At 43.3% G+C, this 16,394-nt stretch overlaps 1 long non-coding RNA gene across 1 annotated transcript; it reads left to right on the forward strand.

Moving 5' to 3' along the window:
- Window positions 1-38: 38 nt before the first annotated feature.
- On the forward strand, window positions 39-7,936 carry LOC146434572 (uncharacterized). Its single transcript, XR_014853280.1, has 3 exons — window positions 39-1,107; window positions 6,440-6,562; window positions 7,663-7,936. It is a non-coding gene; the product is annotated as an uncharacterized LOC146434572 (long non-coding RNA).
- Window positions 7,937-16,394: the final 8,458 nt, after the last annotated feature.

Raw genomic sequence — 16,394 nt, forward strand, 5'->3', positions numbered from 1 at the left:
AGCGCCGGGCTCGGTTTAAAGGGGCCGCGGGTCAGCGCCGTGGGCGGCGGTACCCTCCCCGTGCGACCGCAGGACCGGTGCCCCCGCACGCCGCCGGTGCGGAGCGGGCAGCCAGGGTGCACCCAGCGCGGTACGCGCCGGCAGCCACCGGCGGGAAACGCGAGGCTGCAGCGCGGGGCTGTGCGGGGCACGCACAGGTGTGTGCCGGCAGGCCAGCAGCCCTCCCGCCTGCACGGCGCTGGGCTGGACCGCGGCAGGCACGGTGCATCCCCTGCGCATCGAGCAGACCCTGTGGCACACCAAATACACCTGGAGAGACACTGTGCCCAACCTGCACCGTGGTGCGACGACCAGGGCCACGGCACAGCCCTTGCCCTGCGAAGCTGTGAAACACCTGCGCACAGCTGCCCGCCCCGACCTACGGAGACTGACGCGAGACCTCGGACACACCTTGCCACACCACACAGCGACCTGCGGGCACTACCGAGCACCAGATCTGCTCTACAGGATACAGGAACACATAGAGAAGCCCATCCGCCTAATACAGTGACAGCCTGTGCCCTTCAATACGTGGTACAGCGAGGCCATGCAACCTGCACATTGGGATGTGAGGCTCTGCAGCACTCCCCAAATACCTGCTGCTCTGCTAAGTACACTTTTCTGTACCATTTGGTAACCAAGTAGTGCTCCCTGCGTCTTACCTAGCACTAGACCACCTTCAACATAGTGCAAATACTTTCAGTCATAACTGATAAATCTACACAGAGATGTGTATTACTGAAAATCACTGCAAAGCAAAGGCAGTATAAAAATACCTCTAAAGCACAGCATGACATCACACAGCACGAGGGGACTATTGCTGCAGTAAAACTGCCCCACCAATTCACATTAGCATTGAAACAGGCAGTCCAAGCCCTGCACTGTGTGACGTAACCAAATGACAGTACCAGAGATGTTGCAGTGGAAGTGGGCCAGAACAGCATAAGCTGAAGGTTAAAGTGAATAGTGACGTTTTGGAATGAGATGAGGACAGAGCCACATAAGCTTCTGCAAGTGGAACATTCATCCTGGCTCCTAAGGAACAGACACAAGGGACTGATGCAGGCGGTATACAATTCCTCACTGCCTTTTCAAATCCAGAAGTGTCTGCCACCAGTGCACAGAATTTCAGAGCAATTCACAGGGAAACAATCTATTAAGTCATATACAGAACTACTTTCCCTGGGTGTGTACGTGTGTTTGCATGTGCAAGTGAACAAATGTGCATCCCATATGCTTTGAGCCATAGAAAACTTACTTTCTTTTTGCCTCCAGGAGCAAAGATGCAATACAATGAAACAGGAATGTTCTACTTCTTCAGAAAACACTGTGGGTAAGGTAGCACAGCTTGTAGACCAGAAACACCTCCAGAGTACCCAGGACAGTGCTGGGGGCAGCTGAAATGTTCCCTGGAGTCAGCCCGTGTGGCCACTGTGTCCCTGCCAGCTCAGCCCCAAGCCAGCTCACTGCTGGCTCCCAATAGCAGAGCGGAGCTCATTGGTTTCTCGTGGGTCAGCACCACTATAAAGCAATTCATCATGCTAAATGGGCATTCCTGCCAACAGTTGGAAGGACCAGCAAGTCAGCTAGGCTGCAAAAGTGATTCACATGAAAAATAATCAAGGAGGAGGAAAAGGGAAGCCTTGATATAACTCCTAGCAATTTCTGTAAGCTGGGTTTGTAAGGAGGGAACAACAGGGCTACCTGGGGTAGGGAGCAATAGCTCCTCACACCTTTCTTTGCTCCTGAGAAATGATCAGGGGAAGCAGTCCCACACAGCAGCCTTAGAGCCGAATCACTGGGAGCAGGAGGCAGGAAAAGTTCAGGGCACTCCTCTAGTTCAGCTGCTGATGTTCTGGTGGGAAGCCTGGACCCCTGTGCTTTTATGGTTTTGGTTACTTAGGTTAATCATTGACTGTTAATGTAAAGACTTCTCTCTCTCTCTCTTTCTCTTTCTCCCTTTCTCACTTTCTCCCTCTCTGTTTATAAGCAAGTCTGACACACTGAGGAAAAAACGTGGTATAATTTTCTTTTTTCTCAAGTTCTGAAAAGTTCAGGTCATATGCACTGCAACTGGAGTTGGACAGAGCTTGTTGACAGAGAAAGTGTCTTGTGTTAGAGCAATTGATATGTCCGAAAAAACTTAAAACCATTTTTTCCCCAGCACCATACCTGAAGCATAAGCAGCAGGGTCCAAAGTGTCTATGATTAGACTATAAGGACCTATAGCTGTTCCAGAAAGAAAGAAAATAAAAGGTTGTCTTTAAATGCACATGCTTAGTATCTTACAGAAACTGTGATTGTATTTAATTATCACACATCAACAAGGGGGAGTAAGGAAAGGTCGCAAAGGAATCACTAGTGTGTTTACTGTCTGCCAGTGTTTGTTTAAAAGTTATGCGTGGTATTGCTAATAAGACATTACTGTGTTCTGGGTGAATTACACATTTGTTTATGCTGAAACAGTCTGAAAGTCTTTGAAGCTATCTGGTAACAATTAACACCTACATATCAAAGTTTTACCTGTAACTCTCCCTAGGACTTCAGTCTGCACAACTTTCTGAAAAGAAACCCTTTCTTCTATCAGAGAGTTGGATTTTTTTTCCCCTCAGGGATTGGGAAACTTACTTTTCCAAAAGTAAGTTCCACCAATGCAGGTAACAGTATGACAAGAAAAGCTGTCATATTGGCACAACTAAGAAGCCAAGTATGGGAGGACCAGGAGTGTTGAACTGGAATTCAAAGACAACACTTCTTAAGAAACTACAGCCTGAGATTCAATAGGGTGAAAGAGAGATGAGGGTAGTTTTTACTTATCAGATCTCTACCGCGTTTGCTCCTGAATGAGATCATCAGGAACTATGACCAAAAAATACTTTCCTGGGAAAAAAATACCTCATGAACCTCTGCAAGCTGAAGGCTTCCAAATCCCAAAGCAGCTGCAGAGTCACATACGCCTCTTCTTACTGGGCACACAAAACTTCTAAGAACCAGGTCATCAATATCTCATCCTTATGTCCACTTTAAACTTACTGAGAGTGAAATACAGCAACTTTTAAAACAGACTAATAATGAGGTCCTGTTTTTTCTATGCTTTTGTGCACTTAAGAGGAGCTGCCTGCTTGTTTCTGTGACAGAAATCTAAACCATATTTTATGTGAAGTAGATCATCATCCAGCTAATGCTGTAAGCAGCATAAACTGGCTTTGCCCCCCAGAGGAGGACTTCTGCTCCCTCCTGGCCCCAGCTGTTTTTTCCCATCCATTCCCTTTTGTGTGCCAACATGCACAGTTGTAGGTCTGTGCAATGAGATGCTGTGGAAATTAATTTTTTTGCCAGATTAGCTTTCAGCCAAATCAGTTCTGCAGAAACCAGAAAATCAGGAGAAATCAGAACTCTGTTCTATGACAGGGTTTAAAGCCTGTGCTGGCCCGAGGGAGAACATGACACAGCAAGACAGGAGCTTTTTTCTTTTGATTTATGTCAGCTTACAGTACTTTGCAGGCAGCCTGGTTATGAGTTTCAGACACAAATACATATCCATGAGATAATATTCATAACATTCAGGTATCAGTTTCTTGAGAGGAGATGAGCAGATTTAACAACTCATTGTCACTGAGGGTTACTACTCTTGCCTTCCTCCCTTTTCATCATTCTTTCCCACCTGATGCTCCTTGGATGTCTCCATGAGCCATTTCAGTGCATCAGTCTGGTAGAAAACTAACACAGGAAAAGGAAAATATGGTTTTCTGCTTTGTTGGCAAGCAAAGGCCACGCAGAGAAGGTTCTGACACATTCCAAAGCAGGCTGGAGAGCAAGGGCAGGGCCCAGCAGCTGGGAGCAGGAAGGGGAGTAGACAAGACTTCCACTTTCATTAATGACGGTAAATTCTTTGCCCAAATTACAGCTAATCTGTTGCACTTTTCACGTGGGTTGGTATTACAACTGTTTGTTTTACAACTGGTCTGATGTCCCTTCTGGCTCCCCTCCACACAGACTGCAGGCTGTCAGATTTGTACACTCAGTTCCCAAGCTCCCAAGCATTTAACGGGAAACACTACAGCCACCACACAAGGTGCTGACTAGGTACAAGTTCACTTTACAACATCGTCATCCCTTGTGCTGGGTCAGCCCTCCACTGTGCAAAAGCACAGGACTTCCATCTCCCCTGTGTTGTTTCACAGGACAGCAATGTGGTCACAGCTCCATACCTGACCTGAGTAACACTGGTACCGCTGGGAGTTTCCTGCTGGACAGACACTGTACCACCAAGGCAGCCCCACTAACATCCCTGCCCTCCCCACTGGCCATTCATGCCAACAGCGGTACTGCGTTAGCACAGCGCCAGCCAGAGGAGTAGAATTTAAAGCTTCTGAAATCACATTTTTCTAGGCTTAATGACTCTTACACTTTCTCTGTTATAACTGGAAATTGCAATAAGGATAATCAGCATTTCGCTTTTATATTGACTTTACCTAAAGATCCCAAAACAGTCAGCAATTGTCAGTGAAGATTTGCAATCACTGTGCCAGCAGACATGGACCGGTTAAGCAACCTGCTTAAAAACACAAAGGAATTTTTCCTAGTTTTGCTGCTAACAAGACAACACAAGTGTTGACCTTTAATTTTTGGCTCTGAGCAGTGTCTCCTTCCTACACCATCACCCATTATGCATTTAACTATTTGACATCAGTAGCCAGGGTTGCCAAAGAACATGCTCCTAGAGCACTATTGGCTCAACCTCTTTTCTGCCATTAATAAACCATCTAAGAGGAATACAGTCAATCTGAGTTCAGGAACTTGAAAAAGTCATAAAAGAGCCTTAAGATATTATTATTATTATTACAGGTATGTTTTGTTCTGGGGTTTCAGAGACTGGAATGGATTTGAGGATAAAGTTGAACCAGATGAAAAGAAAATAAGAAAAACTTTATCATTTAAATCAATCTCATAATCCTTGGAGATCTGCTTTGTGATTTTCCAAACTTTTTTCTGGTAACACAGTAAAATGTATTTGTTTGCTACTTACTGAATGTTGTTACCAGTAAACCCGTCAATTACTAAAGGAAAAAGGGGTCATAATTTCTGCTGTTTATATTTTGCATTTCTCCCAGCCTGGATAATGAAAATCAATAAAACCACTTTCACTGCCAAGTCTCAGTGGTACAATGTTGGTGAATAAAGGGAAAGCAAACTAACAAATATTCTTGGAAACTGTAGTAGAATTTTTAGAGCTACAATATAAAAAAATCTGTTTACAATCTATACAAAATCAGGTTCTTGCTAAAGTTTAATTTGAACCTAATTTAAAGTTGAAATAATAAATAAAGAAATTGTGAGACTTGCAAAGCAAGATGATTCTCAGTTTCCATTCATGATGCCACCCCTAGTTCACCTTGGATTTTCTTTCTGCTCATATAACTATATTGATTTAGTTCAAGAAATACATTTTTTTAATATCTATGCTCTATAAGGATATGAAAGAAGAGTGTGCTTGAATATCCAGTACCATACCCCCTATAATATCAAAATAAAAGTCTGGAAGCAGATGGGAGAAACCCACTTTCAGTTAGTCTAGGTGGGCTTCAGAAGAGAAAGGATTCCTGCTCCCTGCTGGCACTCCGGGCAGGGTAAGGGCGAGAGAGCTGGCCGAGCCCTCTGCTGAGCTGGGCAGGCAGCCGGGCTGCACTCAGCCCTGCTGGGAGAACCTGTGCATCCTTCCAGCTCCCACTGGCAGCGGGAATTGTGCTCTGAGTGCACAAGAGCTGAACACTGAGGGCCAAACCCCACCCCACAGTGTGGAAAGGAATGTTTTGCTCATCGCAGAAGGATTTGTTTACAGTTAATTAAGCATAAGAGCTGTTGATAACAAGCTCTGTTTACAGTGTGGGCAGGAGATGGTGCTGTCTAAATAGGTCCAAAGGATATTAACATTCTTAAAAGTTTGGCAGGTGGAGAAATTAGTCCCTCAAAAAAACCAAAGGTATGTTCAGAGAAATCCAGAGGGGAAGGAAAATCTTAATAAAGCCCTAGGGGAGATTTATGTATAAAAGTTACATATTTAAAGTCGTCTTTAAAATGGTCGTCAGCCGCAAAGTTATGTAAACACCTTAGTGATAACGATCTCTAGGACATATGGAAAGAGAAAGAAAAACCTTTTGAAGCTAACTTTAAAGCATAGGTGGATATAATCCTAGATTTCTTTTTTATTTGTGTTCACGTATCTTGAAATAATCTTACTGTTTGCACTTTGACAACTAAATTCTGCTTCACTCCAATCTCCACCTCATTTTGCATGAAGGGTAATTTTGTGGTTCATGACCAACGAACACTAAGGTCCCACTTATCACTTCATCAGAGTTTCATTCTTGCTCTATCTGTGATGTATCTTGTCCAGGAGCAACAAGATGTTTCTCCAGGACATCCAAGAAGGAACAAACTCCTCTTCTGCTCTGCAACAGCACAGAAAGACACAGCACTTTTTGAAAGATACATTTGGAGTCAGGCAGTGAGATCGTGGAAGGTATGCCCAGCTCGGGACTCTCCCTGATTCTCCATAGTCAGCTAAACGACAACAGAGAGGTTTATTAACTCTCTGACAATATCTGCTGTGTACTGTCACCTGAGATTTGGTCTGAGCCACCCCTCCATGACGATCTTGCTCATCTCCAGGTTGCTCAATGTACAAGCAGGGTATATAGTAAATGGAGGTTATGCAGGAGCACATAGGCTGCCCTGAAAATCAGTCAGGCTCAACTTTTTCCTCGCAGGGATTTGTGGCCAAAAATTTTCAGCAGTTGCACATGAGGGATTCTCCTCTAGAGCTAGAGAAGAAAACGAAAGTTTTGCCCTTTACTACAGCACTGATCAAGGAGATTCAGGTTAAGATCCTGGAGTCTGTCAAATTAGCTGTGATACAGAACACCTTGTGTTTAATATGTGTTTTAGAGCCTGTGTCCATGGGATGCTCTCATGTCCTGTGACAGCTTTACTGTGATGATTTGCTCTCCTGACCACGAGGCTGGCCACTGTCACCCTTCCTTAGGAGAATGCTGCTCACTTCCCAGGGTGGCTGGGAACTGCTGCACAGCAGAGCTGCATTTGTTTACTGATCTGAGCAAGGCAATGTTACACCAGCTCTCTGCTCTTCCCACCCTAAGGCTACTCCTGCAGCAATGCAATTTATTCATCTCTCCTTAGTCAAAGCTGTGCCTAGAGGCACAATATGGCCTTTGATTATCCAAGAGAAAAAAGTGAGCTTTCAAGGGCCACCACTGGTTTCTGCTTAATATTATGTAATTTCTAGATTCTGTTTACTTCTAGCTTTTAACATTCTTTTTTTTTTTTTTTTGCTCTGGGTTTCATTAGTTGGTTTTGGTTTTTTTATTGTTTTTTTTTTGCATCCGTTGTTTGTGACTGCTAATGGCAACATCTATATTTGTCACAATCTGGTCAGTATCTTTAATTTTAATTAATGTAAGTGATTTTACATGTCTATTTCAGTACAAAAGTCATGAGAAGACCATTTACATCACAGCTAAATGTGCAGGCTTTTAAAAAGATTCTCATCAATTCTCAGTTTTCTGTTTACTTTCTCTTGCCTTTTCCCTTCCTTCCTTCCAGGCTATTTTGTACTGTCCAGTCATATGAGCTACAGATGGTAGAAGTTTTTACCCATTCATTCCCCAAAGCTGAAGGATTTTCTCTAAACATGGATAACCGTTGGGCACCCAGGCCAGATCAGCCTTGGGGGAAGTCAAAGAGAAAGGATGTTTTGGTCTCATCATCACAAATCAATCTCACTAGCAACACAGCAGGGAGGAGAGAGGACTCAGTGGAAAGAGATGCTGTCCCTGTTGCCAGCTGCATTACCTTCAGCCACAGAAGGAGGAGGGTGTATAAGTGTCTGTTCCCCTCCCCTGACCACAAAGGATTTATTTAAAATGCATGCCAGAAGGAGGATTAGAGCAGAGCCCACCCTCCTTTCCTTTGTTCAGGAGGAGGAAAGGAGCATAGCCCTTGGCTACTGGAGTCTGGGCTTTCCTAGTGCTCACAGCCTAATTCTCTTTGCCTTCCTCTCATATTTGCCATCACTATTGAAAAAGATTGCTTGATATTCCAAGAATGACATTGTGCTTTGCAGGAGTATCAGTCTCCAGTCTGCTCCATAAATTATGCTCTACTTATGTAGACTGTGCCTACAAAACTATCTGGGTCAGGCATGCACAGCAGCCCACATTTCCTTTAATGTTTTACCACAGACACTCCCTCACATGATCCTTTTTCCAGATGGTCCCTAATCCTTGAACATATCCAAAATCCTTCAGCTATGATTTCTTGATCTCCTCAACGACAGATATTTTTCTTTAGTGTATACAGTACATAGTGTGCTTTCTGGTTCCACAGCACTTGGCAATATTTCCCAACAGCATTTCAAAATCTTCATTGTTTTGTGTTGTATTCCAGCTTTCACACCTAAGGCAACAGCTGAACGCCAGTGAGCCAAGCCAATGGCGTATCAGCCTGGCTTATGGTAACTGATATACACCTTTCCTTCCAAGAAGTAATTCATTTATGCAGATGTTTTTTCCAGCTGTTTCTGGAATAATCACGCATTCATTGAGGGGAAAATCTAAACAACTGCAGTGTTGTCACTCTCAGTTTCTGCTGATGAAACCTGAGCTTCCCATTTGCCACTTCTCTCCCCATCCCTCTGGGGTTTTTACCTCAGTGCAGCACATCTACAGCCCAAGCACTCCCAATCCCTCCATTACTAGGTATGGAAAGAGTGACCTCCATGCATCAGCAGGGGTTTGAGCTGCCTCTGAAGTGTGTGAATCTGCTTCCTGTGGCTCCAGCTGGGCCTTGGTAGCCAGCATGGACATGCTTTTGTGACTGCAGTGCAGTGCTCTCCTCAGAGCCCCTGGGGCCCCAGTGGAAGGAGCAGCCTGTTATCAGTAGGATAGGTAATAAAGAGAATACTGCTGAGACAGTTGGTACTCTCGGGACTGGGTTTGGATAGAACATGGCCAATAGACAGAAGAAAGCTCTTCCAGCCATCATACTCAGTATTTTGTATGACAGATAAATCTTCCTATTAAAAAAAGAAATTCCTATCAATAGTTAAAACTTGCCCTTATTTTCTTTAGGGTTAGGATTTGGCCCTATGTATCTACAACTACTCAGTATTCTGGCTGCGAAGTGTATTTTGCTGCTATTTGTGTGGTATCCAATATCCTGTCTTTTGTATTCTCACCTCCTTCCCCTTTCTTTCCAAGAAGCCCAATAACATATTCTCCTAACAAGCGTATAATTATTTAGTTATTGCACTGTTTTATGATTGCATTGTTGGTAATTGCTCAATATTGCAAGTGATTTATTAGTAATTGCAGAGTCTTTCAAATCTGTCTTCAGTAGGAGAACAAATAGCACCTTGCATCAATAGACATCATAGTCTTCAAGAGGGATTTTTCTTTAATGATTTTTTTTTAAACTATATTTCCTACTGCAGCCCTAAGGGCCAAAGTTTCTTTTTCTCTTTACACAATAACTCGAAGTTTCACTCCTGCCCTGCAGTGGAAAAATACATTACATCAGTCTTTGAATAGGATTTTATTCTGTAGTCTGGCTATCACCTTCTTGTAGTTTCATCTGCATCTAATGGGATTTTACTGTGGTGATATATATTCAGACTGCATAACTCCTCAGCCACTCAAATTCTTCTTAGAGCTTTTTGACAATAATTAAACTGCAAGTGGTTTTTAGATATTCCTGCCATTTAGGCCTTCCCACATTGACTTCAGTGGAGATTCACAGGTGGAATAGATGAGAATTCAACTTTCCCCTCATTAATATATGCCTTCTGGTCACAGCTTGTCAGCCTTTGTGTAAAGCCCTCCCTCATTTTATCACACTCTTCCTCCTAAGGGATTTCTCAGCTTTCCACCAGCTACAGCAAGAAACTCAGGCCACCTAAACTTGTCTGTGTGGCAAAAAGGAGGAGATTTTCCAGCTCCTCTCAGTGTGCCTGGAGCTGTGCCCCTCGTTTTCCTCTGCCTGCCACTTACTGCTGCAACTTCCCCTGCCACTGGTGCCCACTGGGACCCTGGCTCTGACTGCGCCCTGTAAGCACAGAGCCAGAAGGCAGGACAAACTCTCCCCTCACCTCAACAGTTCACATGCAGCCTCTCCTTGGTTACATCCACCCCAACCCTACCTCCGCTGTCCCAAACTCTTCAGGATGAGCTGGCAGCTAGCACAGACTAGGCTGAAGAGGCCACTCAAATCAGCCTCATCCCTGAATAGCCATTCCTATGCTTTAGGGAACATAGGAGGAGTGGAGAAACATCACGTAGTGTCCCATCACCAGGGGTTATACTGTGCTTAACAGGAGTGCAATGCACAGGGCTTGATTTAAACCTGCAACCCAGACTCCTGGCAATGCCAGGAGAATGCTGTTTTGAGCTGGACAGAAGAAATAAACCCTTCACAGATGGCTGCAAAGCAGTACTGTGTAGTTCCTGATTAGCGAGTGTGGTTGGCTTCAGGAAAGCAGGTAAGCACAGGGATGGACAACAGATAAATAAATAAATAAATAGATGCAAGACATAAATGCTTCTGCTGACAGCTTTCTCCCTTGTCCCAATAACAAACTAATCTTTCCTGTGCTAGGGAAGAAAATAATTTCCTATTGGAGTCACCGGCTTCAAATGGAAATCATGTTTGTCATGGACTCTTCCAAAACTTCCATTTTAGAGGTTCCCACCCTGCTGGCTCACCACCTATCTGCTGGGTGATTGACTGCCCCAAGTCAGCTTCTGCAAGGCTTGATGCAGCTGGCTCAGGTGCTGTAGGCAACAGAGGAGGCAATGGACCAAACCCAGACACCTTTGAAGAGAGGTATGAAAAAGGGAAAGAAACCAGAACAATAGTACTCCAAAAAGCAAACCTCCTGTCCCTTTTATTAAATGTTACATTTGGGACAAACAAGATTTTACCTTTACTATCATTTTATAGGATGAAAAAGAGGAATATGAAATTTGGGGGTAAAGTGCAAGTAATACTCTTGTTAGCTACATGCAAAGCCAAAGGGTTTTTCAGAAAATAAACGACGATTGTACCTGTACAGACAATGTCAAGTATTTACCAAGTGCTGGATCTGTCAAAAAAAAAACAAAAAAAAACCTCCTATGTTTCTAGTCAGTGCAAAGCTAATGCTGGAGGCCATAATATTGATGGCCATAATATTGATACTTAAAGTAAGACATACTGTTTAATAATAAATAATATTTTTCAGCTATAATTTTTTTTGCCCAAACATGTTTAGACACATCGCAGAGATCAATAAGGATCAAAAATACAATCTCATACATGATTTAGTTCCATTATATTTAAGCAGTAATTAAGGACATGAAAATTTAAGCAAATCTTGTTTAGTGTTATCTGTTAACATCATACTCCTCGGTTTGTCTTTAATCTCACGTGGCAGAAGCCTGATCTTCAGGAACCTCAAAGCTGGCTACCCTGGCCAAAGTTTGGGAAGCACAAATGCATACTGCTACTTCCCCAAAGCAGCTAAATTTGGGTTTATTTGAGGCTTGAAAATCGCATTGATTTCCTCTGTGATGAGAACATTACCCTGAAAAGCTCTGCAGTTAAACCCTGCACACACCATCCTCTGTGCGCATATTGACAAACACAGAGGGGAAGTTTTCATGTTGGCATTACGAGCAGCTTCTCAACCCCCCCGAAATCATATTAAATGGATGGCAAAATGCTCTTTTTGCCCTCTGCTAGGCTTTGGGAATGAAATACACCCACTAATTCCATAAGGAAAAAAGCAAACAAACAAACAAACACATGCTGATTTCTTTTGCTTGCTGTTTCAACAACTCATTCGTATTTTTAAAAATAGATTATGATCTGGTCATACTAATTTTGTTTGTATTTGGATTCATCATTAAATAACTTTGAACACTGAATAATTATTAATAATACTATGAAATAATGTTATTGGTGGTTTTAGATTCTTTTCAATTAATGCAACAAAGCGTGAAAATTCTAATTTTTTTACTGTAACTGGCCCATGAAATCTTGTGCCCTGTCTTCTTGATTTCTGTAGTATGGATTTTGCATTATAATGTTAGCAGTTAGTTTTTCATCTGTTTCTACAGTTTCCTGCAGCAGTTATCAGTTTGGCCCTGAAGTTATTTTATGGTCACATGAAAGTCTGTTCCTGCAAGGTTTGAGTGCTCCCTGCTCAGCAGAAGGATCAGGGCTTTTACTAGGTGCTGTAGAATCTAAGAGCAATTTGGGGAGATGCTCTGATGCTGTTTTGCAGTAGCTCCAAGGGAAGGCACTGTCAGAACCCGCAGCAAAGGGTGCCATGTGCCCTTTCTTTGCCCAGTCTTTGCATCGCTGCTACTCAGCGTCTCTGCATGACAGCTTTCAATCAAAGCTGCTTCTTCAGCAGCAAAATCACCTTCTTATCACTCAGCTCCTCAGCTCGTTTTCCCAACCCAAAGTATGAGTCAGGCTGTGGGACACGGGCGGGTCAGATTTGAGGCAGTGCTGCCTGCGCCATCCAGAGCCGCAGCATGCAGCACCAAAGGTTTCATGGCAGGTAGAAAGGGGGGAACGTGCCTGTCTGCCAACACCCTCTGCTCTCTCCTCAGCTCAGCTGAATTCACCCAGCCTCCCAGCTCCCAGCCTGCCTCAGCAAAGCTTGTAATTAGAAACATCTTTTAGCTTCGAAACCGAATCCTGCGGGGTGGAAAGCACTGGCAGAGACAAACAGAGACAGACCCTCTGTTGCCATTTCGAAGTCAGGAACACCCTCCAGCCAAGAGCGAGCTTCTCCGGCAGCCTCCAGCCAGCTGCAGGGCTCAGGTAATGATTTGCGTTCCTGTGAGTGCAGCAAGGACAGGAGTTGAGCACAGACACAGCCGAGGCTTTCTGCATTCTCCCCCACAGGACTTTAAGGAGGCTGAATCTGGTTTTGTTAGAACTTTTTCAGGCTGACAGCGAGAGATCAGCTTTGGAGAGCCCCAAAGCGTGGAAAATTCCAGCTCTGTTTGTAGTTTTATTCAAGTTCAGGCTGTTTGGGAGCACTGGGTTCTTTTTTGACTAAAAATTTTGCAACTTCAGTTACAACAGCTGTTACCAGGCAACCGACATAAATGGGAACACTTTGAGCCAATGAAACAGACAGTTTATTCGAGTTGCTTGGTGCCCAAATACCATAATCATGAGAACAGCATTAAATAGATAAATAAAACAGTGCAGGAGAGGCAAGGACTCAGAGTGAGGAATGGGTAAAAAAAAAAAGCAAACCTGACTGTAAGAGGAATATAAGGTAGGAATCCACAAGCTCGTGTATAACATAGCAGGAATAGGAAGAATAGGAGACCTGGAAAGGAGAAAAACCTTGTCGAGGAATGACAGCCTGAGGAAGCTGCTAAGCCAAGCCATGTATGGCACCCTGGTGCAATGGTCCTTTGTCCCTGCTTTCTCTGCTTTTCTTTTGATTTTCAGAGACAGCAGCAGTACAAATGTGTCCAGCTTTGCTGTGAGAAAATCCATCTTGAGCATATGACAAGGACAATGGATATTAGAGCTGGAGCCTTGCCCTGCTGTCACAACGCATGTGGTACATATTGCCTGCTACCTGATGCTGGAGAGCGGCAGCACTGCAGAGCCTCTCTCCCAGCCTTTTCCTCAGGACTGAGATCTCACGCGGCCTGGTGGCTGTGGGGAGAATGGTTTGATGGGAGGAATGCTAGGGGTCCCAGCTGTGGGACAGACATATCAGAGACGGACACAATTTAGCATTTGACGACACAGTTACTTGAACAGTGTGTCATGCTTTGGATGCCCACACTTCAAAGTGGCTGTTGAAAACTGTAGAGGCTTTAGAGGAGAGCTTGGAAGGGGCTCAGGAATACAAAAGCTGCATTGTTGTCAGAGAGCATCTAAACTCATTACACTGAAGAGGCAGGACAGAAGAGACAGCTCTTTAATTGAACCGGATGAAAGTATAGCAGGATCCACTGGGCAGAAGCTTCATACCACGTTATCCATGAAATGCCAATAAAATAAAATAACGATTTCTCCATTAAACTGCAGCTCTCCTAATGGAATACATTACAGCAAAGTCAGTTTTGCGTAAGAAAGCCGTAGGTGTCGTATTAGGAGGTTTGTCATGCGGTGCCTCACCATAGGGAGTTCACTTCAGAAACTGATGACATTATTTAATTATGCCAGAGTGTCACTGCTCTCCGAATTACCTGAACAGGGTATTAATGCTCTGCCTCCCTGCACAGGAAGCTATGCATGGGAAATGGCACAGTTCAGAGTACAAGGGCAACTGCAAACAAACATTTTTAGCAGCGCTGTGTAGAAAAATTGTGATAATGAGCAGTGATTAAGCACACAAACCATCAGAATATAATGATTAGAGATTTAGAAGCAATATATAAAAAGAACAAAAAGAAATATTTTCTATTTTGGATGCTGCAAAATGTGAACAATAACTTCTCTGTGACATTTTTTCAGGCTTTTAATGTCTTCTACAACAACTGAAAGATGCTATGGAAATAGTTTACATTTTTCTAATTTATCTACAATTTTACAGGGAACCATGTTTTTTTAGTCATTAAGATTTTTGAGGTAATCATGCCAGTCAGATAATTTATGGTCCTTCGAATCCTTTTGTTGCAATTTTGAATTTATTCAGACAGATTCAAAATAGGATATTTTGAGTAATTTAAAAACATTTACTTGAAGGTTTTAAATCAGGCTACTCTCTTTTAATAAAGAACTTCCAGATTAATGGCTGACACACTAGAAGCCTTAACAGACTTCTTAGCACTTTTCCTCATGCTCTGTTCTCAAAAGATCCTTGGGAAGAAAGGCTCAACCACAAAGTTATCCTGACATACATGGGTCTTTCAGAGAGTCTCTGAAAGCAAGGTGCTACTACCAATTTGATATTTTTATTGAAGTTCCTACAGAAAATTGTGCCAGAAAAGTAGTAGTGGTCAGCAGTATGCAGTCTCAAGAGCTGTAACCTCATTGTTAAGTTGTAAAGGGAAATTTCCATTCAGATATGTCCATTTCCATAGCAGAGAGTTCAGTCCTGTAATCATCTGCCCCATCTGTACTCCCTTTGGATCCATTATAGCATTTAGAACCACCTCTTCTTTTATTACTTCTTGCATTTCTGGCAGACCCAGAAATGAAGCACAGGGATAGCTTTGAAAACGAAGTATTCTTTTGCGATTGATGGTGTGTAGTATTCCTGATCCAAGGGGCACACTTGAGATATTGTCAGGTTACCTTCTTTCCTTGACTTAGTGGGTTTTATGGTCCTAACCTCACAGCTAATGCAAACTTCTCCCCTGTTAGCTGACAAGCTCAACTTAAGATAAAACTGTGAATGGGCAAAACTGAATCTCATGATACTTAATAGCATGTTTAGAGCCCAGCAGATGGAGGCAACTTACACATAACCATTCCAGTTTTTGTTAAAAAAACAAGCAAGCAAGACCTGCATGTACTGCGACCAGAGACTTCTTAAGTCATGTTTTCACTGTACTGTAAAGACTTGGAATCCAAAAGAACTTTTTTTTTTTTAAATTTGAATTTCAGGACATTTTCCAGTTTGGATCATCTTGCTCAGCTTTAGAGCTTTGTAGCATTCTTTTGCTTGGCTGGGGGCTTTCTGGCTTGCTTTTTTGTTTGGTTTTTGCTTGTTTGTTTGTTTAACTTCTGCATTTTTTCAAAAGAATCATCATTTTAAGCAAGTCGGATAAAATCATGAGTTACTGTAGTCAGTGATGATGTATAAATAAACCAATCTATTTATGTATGCCTAGATGACAGCTAAGGGCTTTGCTGTGGAACAGCATAACACAACACCACTAGCAGCAGTGCATTTGCATCTGCCTCCTCCTCTGCTTGGAATCAACCTGTGCCAAGCCTTCTCACCCGTCTTCAGCTTTGGTCCTAGAGTAAAAGTCAGTGAGAGTCACTTGCCCTTCTCTGTAGTTTAAATAAAGCTCAGTTTTTCAGAAATGAAGTAAAACCCATCATCCGTTTTCCACCAAGTTTGTGCAGAACTAGCAATTCCCAGAAGGGCTGCATCTACGCAGGACACCATTCCTGTGGGCAAAGAACCTTCCACCTCTCCTCTCCTGGCCTTGTGAAGCTCTCCTGCCTCAGCTGGAAACAGCACAGGTGCTGGGACCAACCTTCCCACAGGCTTTGCTCTAGCCAAGTTCTCTTCAGCTGCAGCAAGGACATCAGAAACTGCTCTGCTGTTAGAAAAATCAGCAGCTTTGGCTTTTGAGGCCTCT

Source organism: Lichenostomus cassidix, chromosome 7 (genome assembly GCF_008360975.1).
Source record: "Lichenostomus cassidix isolate B80296 chromosome 7, HeHo_3.0, whole genome shotgun sequence".
NCBI classification, from domain to species: Eukaryota; Metazoa; Chordata; class Aves; order Passeriformes; family Meliphagidae; genus Lichenostomus; species Lichenostomus cassidix.